General features: G+C 39.3%; 1 protein-coding gene across 1 annotated transcript in view; it reads right to left on the bottom strand.

Moving 5' to 3' along the window:
* Window positions 1-22,629, bottom strand: part of STXBP6 (syntaxin binding protein 6 (amisyn)) — a 180,661-nt gene that overhangs the window by 124,292 nt on the left and 33,740 nt on the right. The gene's annotated exons all lie outside the window — the stretch shown is intronic.

Raw genomic sequence — 22,629 nt, 5'->3', positions numbered from 1 at the left:
AAATGGGAATAGTATCACTTACCTCACAGGGATGTGTGAGAATTCAAGGAAATATTTGTAAAGTAATTCATACAATGTAGTACATACAAAATCTCAATGAAAGCTAACAATTACTGTTGTTATCATTCCATTAATCAACACAAACCTGATATAAGCTATATAATCCCAGCTTCAACCAGGCGTCTATTTGATCACTCTAACACTTTAATAAGGTGCTTAGAGCAGAGCGTGATCTCCATGAAGAGATTATATTTACCTTTTTTTTTTTTTTCTTGAGATGGAGTCTCACTCTGCCGCCCAGGCTGGAGTGCAGTGGCCAGATCTAAGCTCACTGCAAGCTCCGCCTCCCGGGTTTACGCCATTCTCCTGCCTCAGCCTCCCGAGCAGCTGGGACTACAGGCGCCGGCCACTTCGCCCGGCTAGTTTTTTTGTATTTTTCAGGAGAGACGGGGTTTCACTGTGGTAGCCAGGATGGTCTCGATCTCCTGACCTCGTGATCTGCCTGTCTCGGCCTCCCAAAGTGCTGGGATTACAGGTTTGAGCCACCGCGCCCAGCCTGTATTTACCTTTTAAGAAGTGCAATTTTACTAAAATTTTCCAATATCTGCAAACACACATACCAAAAAGTATTGGCTTAATTCCACCTATATACTATCCTTTCTTTCTGGATATCAAGAGATGTCTCGTTTAGCATTTATTTTGTTTAAATACAACTTTACTACAAGAGGGTAGGCGGCTCATCCAATTCAAGGTTTAGAATCAACTGGCATTAAAATAACAGGAGCTCAGTTACTCCTTCTAATGCCAGCTAAAAGGCTTGTTGCTGTTATTCCAGAACAAATATCCACACCACAGAGGCACAAGCACAGAGTCCCAGCACTGGGAAAGTCAGGAGGCAAATTACAGTCATTTTCTTATAAAAAGGAAATTGCCTCCCTCTGCCTAGCTTAACCTATGTTATTGACTACTGCCCTTCCTACTATGTTTTTAAATAGGAACATGGCTCAAAATTCAAAACCCTTACTTTCACATTTCAGCTATTTTTTGTTTCAAAGTTGGCCTGCACATCCCATCCTTTCTATTGCTAGGTCCCTGTGCTCCTTACTGCTGACCCTTTCACCACTGCCCTTGGTAAGACACCCAGCGGACTCCCATATTCCTCAATCTTCATCCCTTCTCCCTTTTTTCAGGATATCATGCATCATATTCCAGGCCTTGCTGAGACTCCTGTCATCTTCCAGGCATTTACCAGAGTCTTTGTACATTCTGACTTACTCTGTCAGAAGCCACTTCCCTAGAATGAGTCACCCTCCAACTCTTCTAATAAGTCCTCTGACCCTTATTTATCTCTTTCTGCCTTCTCCCTCATTCCAGTAAGCCACTGATGAAAATTTAGCAAAGAATTTCAGGCTTAAACGGGGGCTTATAGATATCAAAACCAGACTTAAAGGGGGGCTTATAAATATCTAACTCTACAGATGAGAAAACTGATGTTTAGAGGGATTAGGTGACCTCTCCAAAGCCACACAGTGAGTGGGGGAACCAGGTAGAGACATCATACCACATTTTAATTCCTGATCAAATGTGTTCTTAAAACAGAAGCTGCTCTCACCTAGCAGAACTATCAGTCCCATTATTTTTCCTTTTTTAAAAATGCAGAGCCAAGGGTATATCTTCCTCTTGCCACAGCCAGACTATCAACTCTGATAACCTCTTTTCCCCTTACTAAATCTTAGTGGCTGAAATTCTGCTTGCTTTCAGAATTCTTCTAAGGAGACACCTCTACAACCTCCCAGGTCCTACAAGTACACAGGGATGCTGTCCTTTCCAACAACAGCCTTGATACCAGGTAAATGCATCCTTCTACTTGGTGACCTTGACCTTGATACTGTTTTCATTTGCCTGCCTGTTCATTCCACTTCATGCAGACACAAATGAGGGAAACCTTGTAACAATTCCATGCCATCACCATCCCCAATATGTACTTTAGATATTATAGCAACAAAGTAGGTTCTAGTCATTAATGAATTTAAATGAAAGAACAGCATGTCCAGTTCAGTGATGAACTTATTTATGCCTCAGATTTGAGCCATTTTGGATTCACTATTCTAATCTTTAATATAATTTTTCTCTCTCAATTAAGAAGGATTCCTTCCTTTTGCTTACATTTTAATGTTTAATATGAACTATTTCCAACATTGAAAAAGATAGAGGATAAATAATAAATACTCAAGTACCCATTACCCAGTATAAGAAATAACCCATAGCAAGCACTACTGGTGTCTACATGTATATTTGTGACATTACCCATGCCTCCAAAAAAGATAATCAAAAATTTAAATTTGATGTTAACCATGCCCATATATGCCATTATTCATATTTAGACATATATAAAACCAATCCTACACAACATAACAATTTTTGTTGTAAACTTTATATAAATGGCAGCATAGGAAATATATCCTCCTGCAACTAGCTGTTTGTTCAGTAAGTTTGTGGTGTTTATTCAGGTCGATTAATGTAGCTTCAGTTATTTTTACTGCTGTATGGTATTCCATTTTATTTAAAATGCCACAATGTTTTCATCTATTTTGCTATTCACAGTTTCATTCAAGTTTTCAATATTACAAACAACATTCTTTTTCATGTTTCCTTATGAACATGTCAGTTTCCTTATGGGATAAGTACTAGCCAAGCCCTATAAACACACCTTACATTTTAGAAGGTTTTGACAAAATGGTTCTCCATTTGTATCAATTTACAATGTATTAGAGCTCCCATTGCTCTACATCTTCTCTTCTGCCTACACTACAAAACTTCAGAAACTTTTTCCACTCTGATGAGAGTGAAATGGCATCTCATTTTAACTGACATTTTCTTCATTACTAGTGAGGCCAAGTGTCTTTCATGTTTACTGGTCATTTGCATTTCCTCTTCTTTGAGCTACTTGCCCCTAGCTTTTGCCTATTTTCTTCAGGATTGTCTTTATTATTCTGTAGTAAGTTTTATATTCTATTCCCTTTTCAGTTTCACAAGGTTGCAAATATCTTCTCCTTGCACATGGCAGTCTTTTCACTTTGTTTATGGTGTTTTGGTGTCAAGAAGATTTTCCTTTTAACGCAAATTAACAGTCTTTTCCTTTATGATTTGTCCCTTTTGCAGTTGTTCAAGAAATCCTCCTTTACCCTGAGAAAAATAAGAACCAATTCCTACATATTTTTTTGCTAAAAGCTTTAAAGTTTTGCTTTTTTACATTTAGCTCTTTAGCCCATAAAATTTATTTTTGTACATGGTGTGAGTTAGAGGTCCACTTTCTTCTCATTAAGAGCAATTGAGTATCATGATTCCAGTTACTGAACATCATCCTGGATGTCATCCATGCAGGGCATCTACGCCCCACTGCCCTGTAATGCCACCTGTCAGACATTATGTTTCCATATAAGGGTGGGCCACTAACTTATTTTGTCTTTTCACTTTGCTGCATTAGCAGTTTGTATTTTTGTGAAAATGACCCAGAAAAGTTATTATTGTAGGATAAGAAAAGACCAAACTGAACTGAAGATAAAGATAATGAGAAGTTGATGGTCACACTCTCCATTACCTAAAAGACTCACTTCCAACCCAGCAATGCAATTGTTCTTCACAGAAATTACAAATCACTATAAAGACCTTTGAGTTCACTTAGAAATCAATAAAATCTCAAATGCCAAGGGAGTAGTAAGGAAAATAAAAGAAGCGTAGCAAGGGTCATGATCCAGCTTTAGTTCTTATTCGTTAAGAATAAAATTGTTTGGTGACCATTTGGTGTTTCCACATTCTTACTAGCCATCCTTTTCCGGCCTAAGAATTCAATAAGGCAAGCATGTATGTACCTCCTGTTATATTCTCCATTGTGCTGGTGCTAGGGTATGCCCAGACGACTAAGCCACAGTTCCTGGGGGAACTGACAATCAGTTGGGACCCACACAGGGTCATGGCTGAGTCTCACATGTCAGATTATGACAAGTGACAAGCTAGATGTACTCACTTACAGGAAAGGACAATTATTCTGCAAAGAGAAGTTCAGGAAAGTATCCAAAGGAAGCAATACCTGCTAAACTCCTTAGTCTTCAAATTTCTCTAGAAATGTCATAGCTGAAAATCAGCTACTATAAAAAGAAAAATAAGATACCGTTGTATCAAGATACTCTTTTACCCACATGGCTAGCAGGTTTCAGTTTAGTTCCATGTTCATGGTGTTGTATTCAATTTGATAAAGTACTCAGTCACAAATGCACCTCACTTTCAAAACCTGTGACATGTAAAGATATATGGGTGAGACTTCACCTTACAGGTGTATTTACAATAGAACTTCATTAAATGGTTTTCATTAATGTAGTTTAGACATCCATTTCTTGACAGTCCTTCTACTGCTCATTACAAGATGCACATAGTTGAAGATAGCTGTCGCCCAAGTTTTAACTTCACATGAAGCATGTTGCAAACAGATGAACACAAAGTTCCTAGGATCAGAACATTTCCTATCATTACAAGTTAAGTTAAGCAAGATCAATTTCATTTAAGGCACAAGTAATTATAGAGGCAAAACAACTAAAATAACAATGCTAGAAAACACCCTGTGAGATAATGTCACAGATATTCAGGTAGTTGGTTCAAAAAATGTGGCACTGCAATTGCAGTGTGGGGAGGGAGGGAAGCCTCTGTCCTGTTCAGTCCAACAGCTGTCCTGTCCCCAAGGAGGTACCAAGAAGAGTGGCCTCAGCATTTCTCCGCTCTGAAACTTCTCAACTCCATAGGATTTTTGAGGAGTTTCTCAGAAACCAGCAATTCCACTTTTAAGGATTAACAAGGTCATATATAAAGGCCAACCAAAACAGTAATTGCTTAACTAGTTGACTTTGGAATAAGCTTCTATCATGGGCTTTTAAAGTATTTTATAATCTGCAAACATCTCCCCAAAAGAAATTTTATAATTTCTAACTCCCCCCCTACATAAAAATGGGAAAGAGAGAAGAATTTGACTAAAGACCAACTTTCTGATTTGCTTGGAAGTTACAACACAAAGAAGTATTTCACCTTGCCCCTGCCAGAAGTCCCCGGAATGTATTACAGTACCTAGAAAACCGGGAAGGGTAGGTGTTCCTGAGTGGATTGGATGTAAAACAAAGATAGGACAGTACTGTTAAAATGGAAATATTTATGCAGTGAGGATTCTGACATGTTCCCAAATAACTCGGCTCTGCTGGCTGCCTAGTTTTATTTAGTTTTTGGCAAGGGGATTTTAAGCTTGTTTCTTTCCTACTACCTTTACTTCCCTGTATAAACAAGCAAGCATTATTTGACTTCCAAGCAGACTAGCAAAGTCCTGGTGAAGAAAAGGGAAAAAAATTGTCTTGTTAAAGGGAGCAGAATGCTAGGGGAATTGCAAGTAGGCTATAAAAATTGGGACAGGAAGTGTGGGACTAATAGTGGAGAGTAAACACACTTTCTAAAACTGCTTCTCCTGATGTCTTTGGACTTGCCACATTGCTTGGACTAGTCCTGTGGATCTCTCTCTGCCGTGTAGAAATGGCATGGGATTGGTCTTAGAGTCCTTTATTTTGGACAAACAATTTATGTTAAACAAGTTAAAGAGTCAAAATTTCACATATTTTACTCCCTGTGATGACTGAGAAAAAACCATAAAGGCTGAGGAACTCCATTAGTACACTACTATCATTGTTTTGTGGTTGCTAAGATTTGTATCCATAGCTGGAGAGTATATTTGTAAATAAAAAAATCATGAATTACAATTTAAAAAAATATTTCCAATGCAGAGGCTAGTCATTTGTAGACTGGCGAGTATAGCATTATGGTTAAGAACAGCCTCTGAATCAGGCTGTGCATGTTCATATCCCAGCTATACACCTAACTACGTGTGTGAACATGGCACATTACCTAACCTTACTTGGCCTGGTTGCTCATCTGTAAAAGGAAAGCAATAATACTGTGGCACAGAGGCGTTGGGGGATCAAATGAGTTAATATAATGCAACACTTAGAATTATACCTCGAGAAGAGTAGGCGAGTGCTGTCTAAGTCTCAGCTCCTACTGCTGTTTAAAAAAAAAAAAAGTTAATAATTACTTCTGGCCAAAGTTGGCCCCCTAATTTAAAACAATGGGGTGAAATTAAAACATTTTAGTGGACGCAAACAAGTAAAATTTGTATGTAGAATTCTATGGCAGAGAAATAGTGGTATAAAGGAACCATAATGGATGAATTTCTAGTGTTCTTCTTGTGCAGAGGATAATATTCAGGTATTGCATGCAGAATTAGGCATTGTGACTCATTATTAAAGAATACTGTTTATGAATGCAGGACTGATGCGTTGTGAGAGATGGAAGCTTCTCCGTGGGATTCCACACTTCTGTACTGGCCCTGTTCCCTGGCCCACTCTCCAGAGGGTCCTTCTGCACCCACCCTCCTGGGAGAGCAATCCACATTCCCTGAAATGTTAATCTTTGGTTCTCAGTGGCCGACTTTATTTCCTCCTTGGCCTCTGAGCTGTATTGACGCCTTTCTAAAATAGAGTGAAGTGGAACAAGCAACAACATTTTTGCATGTTATCTATAATTGCCAAAGGCAGAATATATTTATGCTCAAAATCCTTCAAAAACCCTAGGAGTAATATCACTCAAATCTAGATTTGCTGAGAAAGTGTGTGTAACTATCATACTTTGCAATAACCTCTCCTCTAAAGACATCTTCAAAGAACAGTTTATTTATTTTCTAAATCACTTGTGACGTTGTCTTTTTCCCTGCTTTTGTGCTGCAACAGACACATAGTCTCTCTCTATGTCCTTTGTCCAAGGGATGGATTACAGTAGCCTTCCTTCAAGTGACATTAGCAGAAATGTCAACCACATATGTTTGGGCTTATTTTTCTTTAGGACAGTTTTTCCCCTCCCTTCAGTGGGTTATATTAACCTTTAAAGTGAAAATTTCCCAACCCTTTATATTTGCAACTTTAATAAAAAGTCTTTTTTTTCCTCTAGTTCTGGAGAGCATATAATCAGTGAGGGATTTAATTCTCATTAACCTTAGTTTACCACACAGACAGCCTTTGGATTGCTATCCAATGTTGTTATACCTCTGCACAGAGGCAACTGAGTGGAGGAAGGGATGAGGAGACAACAGAAACTTGAAACACTGAGGTGACCTGAAATGCCCTACCTACTGCAAAACGGTCCTTCAGAATTTAGAATAATAAATCCCTCGTTAGATTGATCTGTCAGCACCCTACAAACTTCCTCTTCTCACTTTCCTTAGGAAACCAGGCTGAATCTATACAAATGCACATCATTAACAACTGGAAATTGAAAACTGTGTACACTTACACCGGGGAACAAGAGAGTCTGGCTCCCCCAGCACTATCACGGAAAAAACTGAAAAGTGGGAGAGAATATACTGGGATATAGAAAGATTCCAGTTCACCTCTTATTAACCCTACTCCCTGTCAATGTTTCTAAACAAACCAAGCATCCTTGGTTTGTTTTGCTTTTTTTGTTTTTTCTCCCTCCAAGTTTTCTTTTTATTCTGATCACAGCCATATGCTAAGCTGCTCATTTAGAATTTTAATAGTGTCTCTAGTTCATAAATCCATTATTTCTTTTCCTACTAGCTTATTAGTCTATTAACAACCTCACACTGTGAAAACAAATTAGAATTGGATAACCTACCCAGCTTTTGACACCACTTTCCAGCTCTTTAGCAACTGCTTCAGATACTGATAAACCTAAATATAGAAGCAAGAAACACAGAGCTGAAATCATTTAGTATCTTAGTGATTAAAGCAAAAACATGCAATCACCAGCTCAAAGCCTTCAAGTCAGCCTTGCAGCTGTTCTATCTGATCATTGTTTATTTTGATTTACTCATTCCAAAGGTACTCGAGACCATGCACCCTCAGAATATAAACATTGCTAGTGTTCTAGAGCATGAATATTAAAAAGAAAATATAGTTTTTAGAGTTCTTTAAATTTACCAAAAAATAAAAGCCCTCTGGATAATCAATCCAAGCAGTTTCCCTGTGTTGGAAATTTCCGTTAAAACCCAACACAGGCACTAGATTAAAAAAAAAAAAATAGTGTGACATTTCACAAGGCCAACAGATGACAGAAGATATCAGGTAGAAGTTCAGCAGAAGAACTAAGGGTAATACACCCTTCAGGTTTTCAAGCCTCACTGCTACACTCAGAAATAGAAAGTGAAAAAAGGCCTCTAAAAAAAATCTACTTTTCACAAATTTATTCTTCAACCAATCCCAAGCACAAACTGGATATCTGAATAAAATCTGTAGCTTTTTGGAAGATCATTCTCTTTGAAACGTCACAGGCCTTTCAGATAAACCTGTTCTAAAATCAAGGAGTTCTTAGAAGCCTTTCAATCTTCCAATTCCCTGGACACTTACCCTTGCATTTTCCATTACAACTTTCCACATGCCTACAGAGAGCTGAAGCTGTTTCTCCCATAACATGCTTTAAGGTACGCACACCTAAGCTAAAGGCCACATTTCTAAATGTCTCCATATACTTATGGCAATATGTAGTCCAAACCATTCCCTTTCTGATACAGCAAATTATTTTGTCTTTTACTGGAGACTGCAGAGATTTAAAGTAATAGTTTGCAGTTCTAAAGGGCATTTATGCCCACGTCGGCAGTTTCAGGAAGTTTTATTGTTGAACTTCCAAGGAAGCTAATAAACATTTGTCTCGTTTCCTATTTAGACTTTCAGCACTAAACGAATACATAGCACAAACGGAATTTCTTCAAATTAGATATTTTTATATCAGTAACAAAATTTTATAGGCTGCACCAGCTTCAAATGGCCTAAGTAGTGAAATAATGTTCTACAAAAGATGGTCAAGTGACCTCTACTTCGCCCTGGGCATTGATCAATGAACTGGAATAACTACTGTCAGAAGAACATGTTCCACTAACTTCTTTTCCCTTCTTCCCCTCTGATCCCAGTTCTTAGGCAAGTGTATCCTGGCATAAGGGGTAGCAGTACCACACCAAACTGGCTTCTAAAGAATCTAGAAAATATGTAGCCTCCCCATCACAAAGCAGCACTGTGTTATATACAAAAAAGAACATGACTGTGCCCTCTAGGTAGAAGGCTGAACCATTGACAGGCACTTTAACTGACAAATATTCCCCAGGCCATAGCTACAGAAATATTTCATTTCATTAAATTTCATCAAGACTTGCTATGCTTCTGTTAGCTCGCAATGAATCTACTTTTGGAGGTGAAATCTACTTTAAGTGGTAACACATTGCTCAGATGGCTCAACCCACCATTCTGCAGAGCAGACCAGACAATCACATGGAGATAATAGCCTGCACTTTCCATATCTGCACTTTCTTACATTTGGGGAGAGTATTTTCATATGTTTTTAATTTGTCCACTGAGCTTTTAGTTTTTGAAGAAAAGCCACATTTCCTTGGAGAAATAAATCTTTCATGATAAAATCTTCACCACACATTTTTGTGATTGTGGCACTGTGCTAGTTATAACAGATTTTATGAACAACGTTTTTACCTGTATATGACATCCTTGAAAAGAAATTCTTTCATGGTGACCTGTTAGGGGAAGTAATGCTCTGTACTTGATTCTCTATGAACTAAATAAATCACTTCATTATTCTGGTGATGACACCCAGGGTCTGTGCCATCACAATGAATTGATAACACTGAAGCAAAGGCCTTTGGAGGAGTTCTACTGGGATCTAAAGAAGGGCAGGTTTACTAAAATTACAACTCTATCAAAGAATGTGAACAAGGGCTAAAAAGTCTGTGTCTGTGTGATAGGAGAGACTTTGGATCTTTTATGAGAAAATCTTAAAATGGTTATAACACTGCTATTTTAATAGAAGTAATTAAAAGCAATTATCTGGATGTGTAAAAATATATAACCTCTTGTTCAAGCCTATTCTGCATCCTCAGCAAGCTACTGTTTATCCCTCACTGAGATGAAAAAGTTAAATGTTGAGAGTTGTTATTTGTTTTCTTCTTCATTTCTCTGAGCTTCCACACAACTTTCTTTGGTAGAATTAGGCTTATTTCGTTTTTGGGAAGCAAAAACACATTTTAAAGACTCATTCATTCATTCAACTAATTCCCTCATATTTATGGAGCACCTACTGTTTCAGGTAGTGGAGCAGTGTTGAACAAGTGAAGTGTACTCTCTTCTGGAGTTTATATTATAGTGAGGAGAGGGTAAAAATGAGCAAGATAATTCCAAATGGTGATAAGTACAATGAGATCCAAGATCCAGTGCACATTCCCCAAGGCTGGATAATGTGACTGTGGGCAAGGGAGGCGAAGGAGCGGCTACTTAGATTCAGTGGTCAAGGCAAGTGTGATCCAGGAGGTGGTACTGGCTGGAGGCCTGCCAGTTAGTGGTCAGCTATACAAGGAATCAGGAAGGGGGCAGGCAGGAGACCAACAGAAAATTAGAAGGACAAACAAATGCAAAAGTCGTAAAAGGAAAGTTTGGTATTTCTGAGGAATTATGTAGAGGTTCAATGTGGCTGGAGCAGCCCATAAGGGGATAAAGGGTAAGAGAGAAGATAGAAGAGGCTTTCAAAAAAAAAAAAAAAACAAAACAAAAAAAGAGGCACTAGATAGTTTAGGATCTTGGAACCACAGCACCCACATTTGGATTTATTCTAAGATTTTGATTAATAAGATTTAGATTTGGGCTGGGTGCGGTGGCTTATGCCTGTGATCCCGACACTTTGGGAGGCCAAGGCAGGTGGATCATGAGGTCAGGAGTTTGAGACCAGCCTGGGTCAAAATGGTAAAACTCCATCTGTACTAAAAATACAAAAATTAGCTGGGTGTGGTGGCGGGGTGCTTGTAGTCCCAGCTACTCAGGGGGCAGGAGAATCGTTTGAACCTGGGAGACAGGGGTTGCAGTAAGCTGAGATTACGCCATTGCACTCTAGCCTGGGTGACAGGGTGAGACTCTGTCTCCAAAAAAAAAAAAAAAAAAAGATTTCGATTTATTCATATAGCCATTTAATAGTCATAAATGGGAAAGTAAGATCTAACTGATTTTGTCTTTAAAGAGTCTTTGGCCTAGCCGGACATGGTGGTATATGACTATGTCCAGCTATTCAGGGAGCTGAAGTGAAAAGATGGCTTGAGCCCAGCAATTCAAGGCTGCAGTGCGCTACGATCGTGCCACTGCACTCCAGCCTGGGTGACAGAGTAAGACCCTGCCTCTAAATAAATAAATAAAATAAAAATATTATTTGGTTTGCTGTCTATATAATGAATTACAGTCAGTGGAAGATGAGAATAGGCATGGGAAAATCAGCTAGGTGGCTATTCTAGGTGGTTCAGGAGAGAGACGATGCTGGCTTGGAATCGTGTAGTAGCAGTTAAATGGACAGAAAGGGGTGAATCAGAAATGCATTTTGAAGGTAGAACTAACAGCTCTTGCTGGCTGATGAGATGTGGGAGGATAAAAGAAATGAACAAATCAAGAAAGACTCCAAGATTTCTGGCTATGCAAGTTAACTATTACCATTTGAGGTAAAATAACTAGGGGAGAAAGGGACTTGGTGAACAAAGAGGAAATCAATAGGCTCTCTGTTTTGACCATGCTAAGTTTGGGAAGCCTAGTAGACATATGAATGGAAATGGTGACTGGGCAGCTGAATGTAAAGATTTAAAGCAGTAGAGAGGGGTCCAGGCTAAATATAATATATCAATTTGGAAATCTTGGGCATATAGATAATATTAAAGTCACATAACTGGGGTGGGCGTGGTGCCTCACGCGTGTAATCCTGGCACTGCAGAAGGCCAAAGTAGATGGATCGCTTGATCTCAGGAGTTCGAGACCAGCCTAGCCAACATGGTGACACCCTGCCTCTATAAAATATACAAAAATTTAGCTGGGTGTGGTGGCACCCATCTATAGTCCCAACTGCTTGGGAGGCTGAGGTGGGAGGATCACCTGAGCCAGGGAGGTGGAGGTTGCAGTCAGCCAAGATCATACCACTGCACTCCAGCCTGAGTGACTGAGTGAGATTCTGTCTCAAAAAAATAAAATAAAATAAAATAAAGTCACATAACTGGAAACTTCCTAAAGAGCACAGATACATAGAAAAGAGAAGATTTAGCAACTGAAACAGTATTCAGAGGTCAAAAGGGGTAGGAGACAGCAAGGAGACAGAAGAAATGGTCAGTACAGAAACAGTTTCTGCATGTTCTGAGGGGCTAATCCACCAAAAAGCTGTAGTATTTTTATTACTATTATTGTTGTTATTGTAACTTTTTAAAATTTATTTTTATTTACCTTTTTTTTTTCAGTCTACACACTTTCACCCTTGGGAATTTAGATTAACTTGTGAATTTAAGAACAAAAAATCATCAAGCTTCATCACATTGTCTTATCTCTACTTGAATACTAAATTTTGTTAAGTATTATAGAACACATGCTCCTATAAAAATTTTTTTTACAGACTTAGCAGTTTTCAAGTATATCCTACATTTTGTCAAAATTGGTCATGCTTTTTTAATGTAATTATTTTTCAAAAAAACCTAAAATATACAAAGTCCAGTTAAAAGAAAACCTGTTTCTATGTAAAAACTCTTAGATTCTTGGGGAGATCAAGTGATTTTCCCAACGTTACAGAGCAATTCAGGGACCCGAGAATTAGTAACTATTGAGTTCCTAGACAAAGCAATGAGAAAAAGACAAAAATAATAGTGAATGAATGAAAGAGAAGAAGATAGTAATGGAATTCAAAGATGATCCCAAAAAGATAACTGTTACCTTAAGAAAAGAATCCAATGAGTGGAGCATAAAATATTAAGATATGTGACAGAAGAAAACTTCCTGAAATAAAAATAAATTGAACTTGTAGATTTTATAGAGCATACAGGTTAACATAAAGACATCACCTTGTTAAGTTTTTGAACCTAAAATATCAAGAAATAATTTTCTAACATTAAGACTGAACAAAAGTGAGTCATTTACAGAAGGGGAAAATAAATCAGACTGGCTCAAAGCTTCTTCCTGGCATTCAGTGACAGAAGCCAGTAAAACAACTAGAAAGTTATGAGAGAAAGAAAGTACAATCTAAGAATAGTGGACACAACATTCTTGTTCAAAGTATAAACACAACAGACATTCTCAAACATGAAAGAATGTAAGGACAAAATGTAGCACTCTCATCACCTCTTGAAAGGATAACAGACATTCCATGATGATGTCCAGCCTATCAAGAGCTGAATAAAAATAAAGGCTAAACATGGAGAGGCCATGGTTAAAGGACCTGGGATAAGCATTAAATCCATTAACATACAGAACTAAGACTAAACAATTGTAGGAAGGAAGCATGTTTGCAGAATAGAATGTAAATATTAGAGTCCCTGACAAAGTAAAAATAAAACAACTAATAAAAGCCAAGGGGCACAGGAGGAAAAATAAGAAGTATAACAATTTGTTTATAAAATCAATAAAGTCACTCTCTGAAATAAAATTCCTAAGACAGGCATACTGACCTCTGATAAAGAATACCAAAAGATGCTTTTAAAGAAGCTTAAGTGATGTTAATACTCTTTTAAAAAAAAATCTCAAAAAATACTTGATTTACTTTACATTTACATTAATGCATCTCACAGAGTTCCTTAGGTCTCCTGGAGCAATGGGATGGTGGAAGAGGGGAATATGAAAAGAAGGCCCAGAAAACCTCTAAAACAGACTGATCTTCCCACAGAGAAATGTGCACCATCTAGAATTGTATTTTACAAAAATTGGTATTGCAATATAGCACTGAATTAAAATCCTTTAGTAAATATGAAAAAGCAGCAAGGGCAAATGTAGGATCATCAGATACACTCAGCTTCTCATAACAATAAACCATTTTACCACAGTTAATCCTGCAGGGCCTCTTATGTACAAATAGGTTTTGCTAAACAACATTTATAATATAGGACTCTCCAAATTACAGACAGATTGAGGCGATGAAGGAAAAGATAGAAAATAAAGTCGAGAGTGAAATTAAGAGAAGTGTCAAAACAAACAAAAGAAAAAGAGATAAAAAGCAACATCCCTCCCCCGATCAAATAAATCCATATACATGATTCATGTGAAAAGGCTCAGCAAAAAGTAAGAACCAAACTAAGTCAAAACAAGTAAGAATAATCTAAATTTCAACAGGAAGAAAAACATCTCCATGTTGAGGAGATATGTGTGGAGAAGTTTCAAAAGGATGATTGATATTAATAAGATGGGGTTATATTGGCTTTGCATATAATATAATAGTATTTTCTAAAAACATGCTAAGAGAAAATATGTGGGCAAAGAGTATAAAATGTCTACTTTCGAACACACTTGTTATTTCAGATTATATGACACTAAAATACAATTATACTACATTGCTTTTTCTTTGACTTCTTTTATTGAAATCCAAGATAAGCCAACGTGACTCCACCTAGAAAATCTTTCTTCTCAGATGTAGCATTTCTCTTGGAAATAATCTTTTCCTGATGAACACATACTAACAACTTAACATCCATGCACAGACCAGACAGAGATAATTTGGCAACTCTCTTTCATATCTCCTTTCACAGGAGAAATCTAGCCCAGGAATCCAAAACAAATGAGAGAAATATGAGAATGTGTGTAGAATCACAAAGCACATGTGACTCTTCCTTGACTTAACAGTGTAACTTTAGGTTGGCTAGGACCAGATGTCTTTGAACTTAGCTTATTTTTTGTGTCTGTAGCAGGTTTTTGTGTATATGGTTCCACTGACTAGAGGTCTGTATTAGATCAGAGCTAAACGTGACAGCCATTTGGGAGTCTACTCGCTTGCTCTGCTCCATCAGTCCCAGACCCTACTTGAACACCTGCTGTTTGCTTTTCAACACAGTTGTTTCCTGCTCCCCCTCCTCCTCACATATGGATCACAGGCCAAAAACAAAACAAAACAAAAAACAAAAACAAAAACTATTGTCATTGGATGCACCAAAACCAGGTTGGCATGCTCTTTGGATGCTGAGTAATACCACCATTAGAAGAGATCACTAGTTTGAAGAAAGGAGGAGAAATGGAAAATACACACATAGGAAGAATGTGAAGAAAGAAATCTCTTCGCTTTGCAAATAAATCTATTCTTACAGATTAGATTTGTATAGAATCTTACAGATTAGATTTCATCATATCCAAGTCATCACTGATTGTCAGAAGGTATTATTATTTATGTAACAGGTACTATTATTTATGTGACACTAAATAAGTAAAGAGACCCATGAGGAATTGCCACACCATCTTCCAGAATGGTTGAACTAATTTACACTCTCACCAACAGTGTAAAAGTGTTCCTATTTCTCCACCTCCTTTCCAGCATCTGTTGTTTCCTGACTTTTTAATGATAACCCTTCTAACTGGCATGATAGCAATCCCATTACTGGATATATACCCAAAGGATTAGAAATCATTCCACTATAAAGACACATGCACACATATGTTTACTGCAGCACTATTCACAATAGCAAATACTTGAAACCAACCCAAATGTCCATCAATGATAGACTGGAAAAAGAAAATGTGGCACATATATACCATGGAATACTATGCAGCCATAAAAAGAATGAGTTCATGTCCTTTGCAGGGACATGGATGAAGCTGAAAACCATCATTCTCAGCAAACTAACACAAGAACAGAAAATCAAACACTGCATGTTCTCACTCATAAGTGGGAGTTGAACAATGAGAACACATGGACACAGGGAGGGGAACATCACACACCGGGGCCTATTGGGAGGTGAGGGTTGGGGGAGGGATAGCATTAGGAGAAATACCTAATGTAGGTGATGGGTTGATGCGTGCAGCAAACCACCATGGCACGTGTATACCTATGTAACAAATCTGCACGTTCTGCACATGTACCCCAGAACTTAAAGTATAATTAAAAAAAATAAGAGATTACCAATTAAACCATGACACACTTTTTAAACACATACTTTTATACTTACTAAGAGTTCTTTTAGAATTAGACAGATATATGTTGTTGCTTTGTTCCTATGCTTTTACATATACTGAACAGCCTAATCTTTTTGAAGGCAATTTACGGGACAATTACACTCAACCTGTCTTAACTGAAGTGATGACAATATGAGCAGTTATGTCCAATCTGCACAGGCAATCACAATTATGTGATGCCTGCCACCTGGCTAGTCATTTAAAGATATCATAGATTCTAAGATGCATCCCAATTTCTTTAAAACGCCATATATATATATATGATATATATATAAACGCCATATATATAATATATATATACACACACACACATATACACACACACACACATCTTAGAAACATAGAAAATACAGTAATTTATATTATCACTTCTGACCATAGTTGATATATGTTTTAAACATGTATACACAGCAACATGAATAAAGAAATGTAAGCAAATATTTTCTTGGTTGTGTTTCTGACATTAAACTTAATTGTCCACGTGTATGAAGGGATGCAGCCATTTGGCTGAGATTAAAAAAAAAATTACCTGTGTATATTCAGGTTTTCAGAGATTTCATTAATTATTTTGCTCCCAGTATTCTGGGTTTTATGGATGGAAGGTGTTTGAAAACTGCCAATCAAAAATCACTTAGCCTTTGCCACTTTGCAAATGCAGCAATGTGTTGATTAGGTGCAAAATTATATACAAGAAATCTGCCTGACTTTATATGGGGAAGAAAACCATTCATCTTGTTTACCTATGATGCACACATTGTACAAGACAACAGAAATAACACAAAATTTTAGGCAGGGGAAAATCAGATCCTAGTATTTAGCTGTTTGAACTGAAAAACACAGAATATACTAGGCGCCAGCAGTCCCACCACCTTTTTTCTCATGCAAGAGCAATATGAACCAAAATGTGTGAGCAGACAAGCTTCAGAAGCCCTGCTTCATCAGATGCTGTCCCCTGCCCACCTGGGCTTAGGATGGTTTACCTCCTAATATCTCTACAATAGTTAACTCAGTCAGGCAAAGATTTTGTTTTTCATGAGATTCCGTTTCTCCCATCTCTGACAATTTTATCATTATAATACTTAACCATGCTTCATACTTTATCCCCGCCTAAAAAAAGTACTCCACTCCAAGGACTTTGTTTGCTGTATGGTAGACACTGCTCCTATAATAATTTCTAAGGCTTATAAAATCAACATCTACACCAAATCCCTTTCCAGATTCTAAGGCCCAGAGGAAGCCATTCTTTCACATTTTAAGTAAGAAAAGAAAAACCAAAACAAAAAAAAAAAGCGCCCACAAAACAAATTAGTTCATTATACCAGTATTAGACTGCATTATAAAGAATGACATTTAAAATTTTTAATATTGTTTATTTGTTTTTAATGGAGGCAAGTTGGCCCTCACCCTCTTGGAATCAGGCCAGGGGTCCTCCATAATAACCTACTCCCCTAAGCTTTCAAGAGGATTTTAAACATGAGTCCCTGCCCACTGGCTAGACATTCCTATCAGAAAACTCACTTTGCTGGTTTAAGGCACTTAACATATGTTCAACTTGCTCTATTAAACCACTGTGGTGGTACAACAAAGGCAGAGGGTTGATGTCCAGGGGGAAGGAAGATCATTTTAGCAGCCAACTCCAGGCACCCACAAGGTGACATAAACCTAAAAGCGAAAAAATAATAATAATGACTACATAAGTACAAGGGATTGAAAAGCAGAAAATGAAGTCTAATTACATCTCAGAATTCAATGAAAAGAAATTAATCATTGCATTTATTTGCCTTTGTCTGATAAAGTATCGTTGGTTTACATCAAGCCAAATATCAAGATGTTTTGCTACAGTTACCAACTAACATTTAAATCCCCTGCTAGTGCTCTGGTGGCCGTGGTCAAGGCAACAGAGATGCTGCATCTACAGACTACAGGGATATATGGAGTAAGTAATTACAGCTCTTGGTGTTTGAATACCTTCTTGACTTCTATTCTAGTTTGGGAAGTCTTGACTCCAACTTTAGATCTGTTAGGCAAGCTAAAGGGCAATGGGTTCCTCTGAAACAACAGAAGTAAATGAAATATTTTAGCAAAGGGTTCAATTAGATGTGGTTACAAAACATTTTTTCAAGTAAATCTACATCACTTTTTTTTTTGTTTCCCAGAGTTACAGCTCTGTTGGGCTAACCTGAGAGGTGAAAACTGAGAACTTTCTGCTATTCTGCCTATGGAGGTGGCCATTATCTCTAAATGAAAGCTATCAAGATACGTTTATTGAATTCGTACATATACTTTACATGCACTGTATCATGATGTTAAAACTCTGTGATTCTAGACCATCGCTGTCCAATGGAAACAAAATATGGGTAACATTCATTTTCTAATAGCCACATGGAAAACTACAAAGAAACAGGCGACATAAATAATGTATTTCACTTAACCTAACATGTAGTAAATATAAGGTTATTGAGTTATTTAACTTTTTTTCATACCAAGTTTTAAAATTCTTGTGTGTTTTGTAGACTTAGAGCACAATTTAATTTGGATTGGTTTTAATTACAAATGCTTGATAGCCACACAGAGCTAGTGGCTGCTGTATTGGACAGAATTTTATAGAGCATAACAAACTGAGTCCCAGTACATATCCTCAAAAAGAAGAGTGCTGGTGCCTGTCTGCATAGTATCTTAAAAGAGGTGTGTCATCACTGACCTCCTTCTCTCTAATCCCCAAATGTAACTCTTGTTGAGAAATCTGATATATTTGTACTTTCATAAAGCTGAAAGAGCAATGTAAACCCTACAGATTAACTTTGGAGAGGAACCTGCCTGTCCATCCAATTGGTACCTACAGCAGAACACTCAGCTGAGGTAAACAGGGTGATTTTACTGGAATGATTCCCAGTATAAGGTATCATGACAGAATCTGGTGTCTAGAAGCAAAGGAGAAGCACGGTTTCAGTTATAAAACTCTTACCCTTCTGTGGGCACAGGTAACTTCAGTAGAAGTATGATTGCTATAAGAGAGAGGGCAAAGTATAAGAATTGTGACTATACAAATTCAACCTTCATATTGAAAGCATTCTGCCAGACAGTGGTTCTATGGGTGAGAAATCCATGAAGTATATGATATGTAATTAAGATGTGTTCATTTTCCCTTTATCCTCAATCTGTCATCTGTACCTTTTTATTATTGCTCAGCTGGCTTGATGCTGGAAGCCTCCTGACCTTTCAGTAAATAGACTGACTGCAGACTGATAAGAACTGTGGGTCTATTTTTATGCTGGTATGTGTCAGACACTTGTTGACCTGGATGCAAAACTTTTCCAAAATCAATCATCTTCCTCCCTGACTCCACAGCAACTTCCCCCACTCTACTCTACCTCAGCCCAACCCCAAATAGACATTAAAACCAAGTAATTGGCCGGCCAAGGTGGCTCACGCCTGTAATCCCAGCACTTTGGGAGTCCAAGGCAGGTGGATCACAAGGTCAGGAGTTCAAAACCAGCCTGGCCAAGATGGTGAAACCCCATCTCTACTAAAAATACAAAAAAATGAGCCAGGCATGGTGGCAGGCACTTGTAATCCTAGCTACAAGTGCTAGGCAGAGAATTGCTTGAACCCAGGAGGCAGAGGTTGCAGTGAGCTGAGATTGCGCCACTGCACTCCAACCTGGGTGACACAGCAAGGCTCTGTCTTGGAAAGCAAAACAAAACAAACAAAAAAAAACCAAGCAATCACGCAGGGAGGGGCTTGTATCTCAACCCAAGAGATGAAAAATTCAGCTATAAAATTTGACAATGTAGCCAGTTTCTTTTGGTTCTATCCACAAATTTACTTACTAGTACTGAGCATATGCCAGACACCATGCTAGATACCATATTCACAAAGTTGAATAATAGATGGTCTCTAATCTCAAAGTCCTACCATCTAGTGGAAGAGTAGACAAACATAAATGCAGGACAATGTGGCAAGGGCCATTATAGTGAGAGGTGATGACACACTAGCAGCCCTTGCTCTCAGCAACTCCTCGGCCTCGGCACCCACTCTGACCACGCTTGGGGAGCCCGTTAGCCCACCACAGCACTGTGGAAGCCCCTCTCTGGGCTGTCCGAGGCCGGAGCCACCTCCTCCTGCTTGCAGGGAGGTGTGGAGAGAGAGGCCGGCCGGGAACCGGGGCTGCCTGCAGCACTTGTGGGCCAGCGTGAGTTCCGGTGGGTTGGGGTGCGGGCTCAGTGGGCCCTGCATACTGAGCGGCTGGCCGGCGCTGCTGGCCCAGGGCAGTGAGGGGCTTAGCACCCGGGCCAGCAGCTGCGGAGGTTGCACTGGGTCCCTCAACACTGCCTGCCCACGTGCACTGTGCTCAAATTCTCGCTGACCCTCAACTGCCTTCCCGCGGGGCAGGGCTCAGGACCTGCAGCCCACCATGCCTGAACCCCCCGCCCTGCAGTGGGCTCCCGCAAGGCCCAAGCCTCCCGGACGAGCACCGCTCCCTGCTCTATCAACTGCCCAGGGGCTGAGTACAGGTCCATGGCATGGGACTGGCAGGGAGCTCCGCCCATGGCCCCGGTACAGGATCCACTAGGTGAAGCCAGCTGGGCTCCTGAGTCTAGTGGGGACTTAGAGAACCTTTATGTCTAGTTAAGGGATTGTAAATACACCAATCAGTACTCTGTGTCTAGCTCAAGGTTTGTAAATATACCAATTGGTACTCTGTATCTAGCTAACCTAGTGGGGACTTGGAGAACTTTTCTGTCTAGCACTGTGTGTCTAGCTAAAGGATTGTAAATACACCAATCAGCATCCCATGTCTAGCTCAAGGTTTGTAAATACACCAATCAGTACTCTGTATCTAGTTAACCTAGTGGGGACTTGGAGAACTTTTATGTCTAGCTAGAGGATTGTAAATGCACCAATCAGCACTGTGTCTAGCTCAGGGATTATAAATGCACCAATCAGCACCCTGTCAAAATGGTCCAATCAGCTCTCTGTAAAATGGACCAATCAGCTCTCTGTAAAATGGCCCAATCAGCAGGACGTGGGTGGGGCCACATAAGGGACTAAAAGCAGGCTGCCCAGCCAACCAGTGGCAACCCGCTCAGGTCCCCTTCCACACCGTGGAAGCTTTGTTCTTTCCCTCTTTGCAATAAATCTTGCTGCTGCTCACTCTTTGGGTCCATGCCGCCTTTAAGAGCTGTAACACTCACTGCGAAGGTCTGCAGTTTCCCTCCTGAAGCCAGCAAGACCATGAACCCACCAGGAAGAATGAACAACTCCAGACGCACTGCCTTTAAGAGCTGTAACACTCACTGCGAAAAGTCTGCAGCTTCACTCCTGTTAGCGACACCACGAACCCACCAGAAGGAAGAAACTGCGGACACATCTGATCATCTGAAGGAATAAACTCCGGACTATCATCTTTAGGAACAAACTCGGGACTATCATCTTTAAGAACTGTAACACCGCGAGGGTCCGCGGCTTCATTCTTGAAGTCAGTGAGACCAAGAACCCACCGATTCCGGACACAATAGGGATGCATGAGGACACAATAGGTGTGCAGAGGAGGCCTCATGCAGGCCTCTGTGAGAAACAACACAACAGCTGAAGATGGAAGGATTCATTACATTCAGCTGGGTTAGGAAATAGGAAATGTGATTAAAGGATGATGGAGGAATATGAAGGTTCATCAGATTAATCAATATGGCTGATGTTGGCATGAAGGTTGTATGTAGGGGGTAGGGAAAAGAGTGGCTAGAAATGAGCCGGGGGAGGAGGGAGGAGGAGGTTGAATAGTAAAGAAGTAAACAGAAACCAGATCACTAAAGGCTTACAAACCCAACCAGAGTTTTGACTTCTGTCCTGGGGCCAAGAGGAGCAGACCCTGTACCCACTAGCTATGTCAGGTTCACTGCTATGGGTATCTAGCCCAATAGCCCAGCATCTGCAGCAGAACCTACTCTTAGCGGTCTGCTCTTTTCTGCTTTGGTCCTCTTTCTTCTTTGGCTCCTTCCTCTCCTTGAGAGAGTGCCATTGTATGCTCTTAACTCGGGGACCACCTGTGTGAGAGCATCTCAGAGACTAATACAAGTGAATGCTTCCTTTAGTTTCTGAGAGTCTGTGAGTAGCAGGTACAGGGCCTCACACAGGAGCTGCTGGCTGAATGCCAACAGGCTGCCAGGATGTGCATCTGCACAAGTTCCCCCTCAGCAAGTCTCTCTGGGTGATGTGTTTACTTCAATTCTTTCTGTGTCTGAGAAACAAGATTGCAAATAGGTGAACTGCTGAGAAAAGAGAATGCAAATCTGTTGTTGGGGACACAGTCAACTTGTAAAAAGCAATGATTCAATGAAATCGTAGGATAGAATTTGACGAAATTCCTAAAAGAAAGTGAAGGGAAAGAGGGTAAAGAGAAGAAAACCAGAAATCAACTTTTCTAACAGGGCCATTTTTGACCCCACCAGTGGAGGTCTTCGACATAAAGAATAAAAATGATATCAAGGGAATACAAACAGTATTTTGAAATGAGGCTGTCTGAGCCTCATTTTTACCAGGGAAAACTAGAACCATACTTGAAAGCAGACTGGATAACCAAATGCGC

The sequence above is a fragment of the Colobus angolensis genome, unplaced genomic scaffold (genome assembly GCF_000951035.1).
Source record: "Colobus angolensis palliatus isolate OR3802 unplaced genomic scaffold, Cang.pa_1.0 Scaffold88, whole genome shotgun sequence".
In the NCBI taxonomy this organism is placed as follows: domain Eukaryota; kingdom Metazoa; phylum Chordata; class Mammalia; order Primates; family Cercopithecidae; genus Colobus; species Colobus angolensis.
Note: the sequence above shows the minus strand (reverse complement) of the source record. Positions and strands in the feature narration are given on the sequence as shown.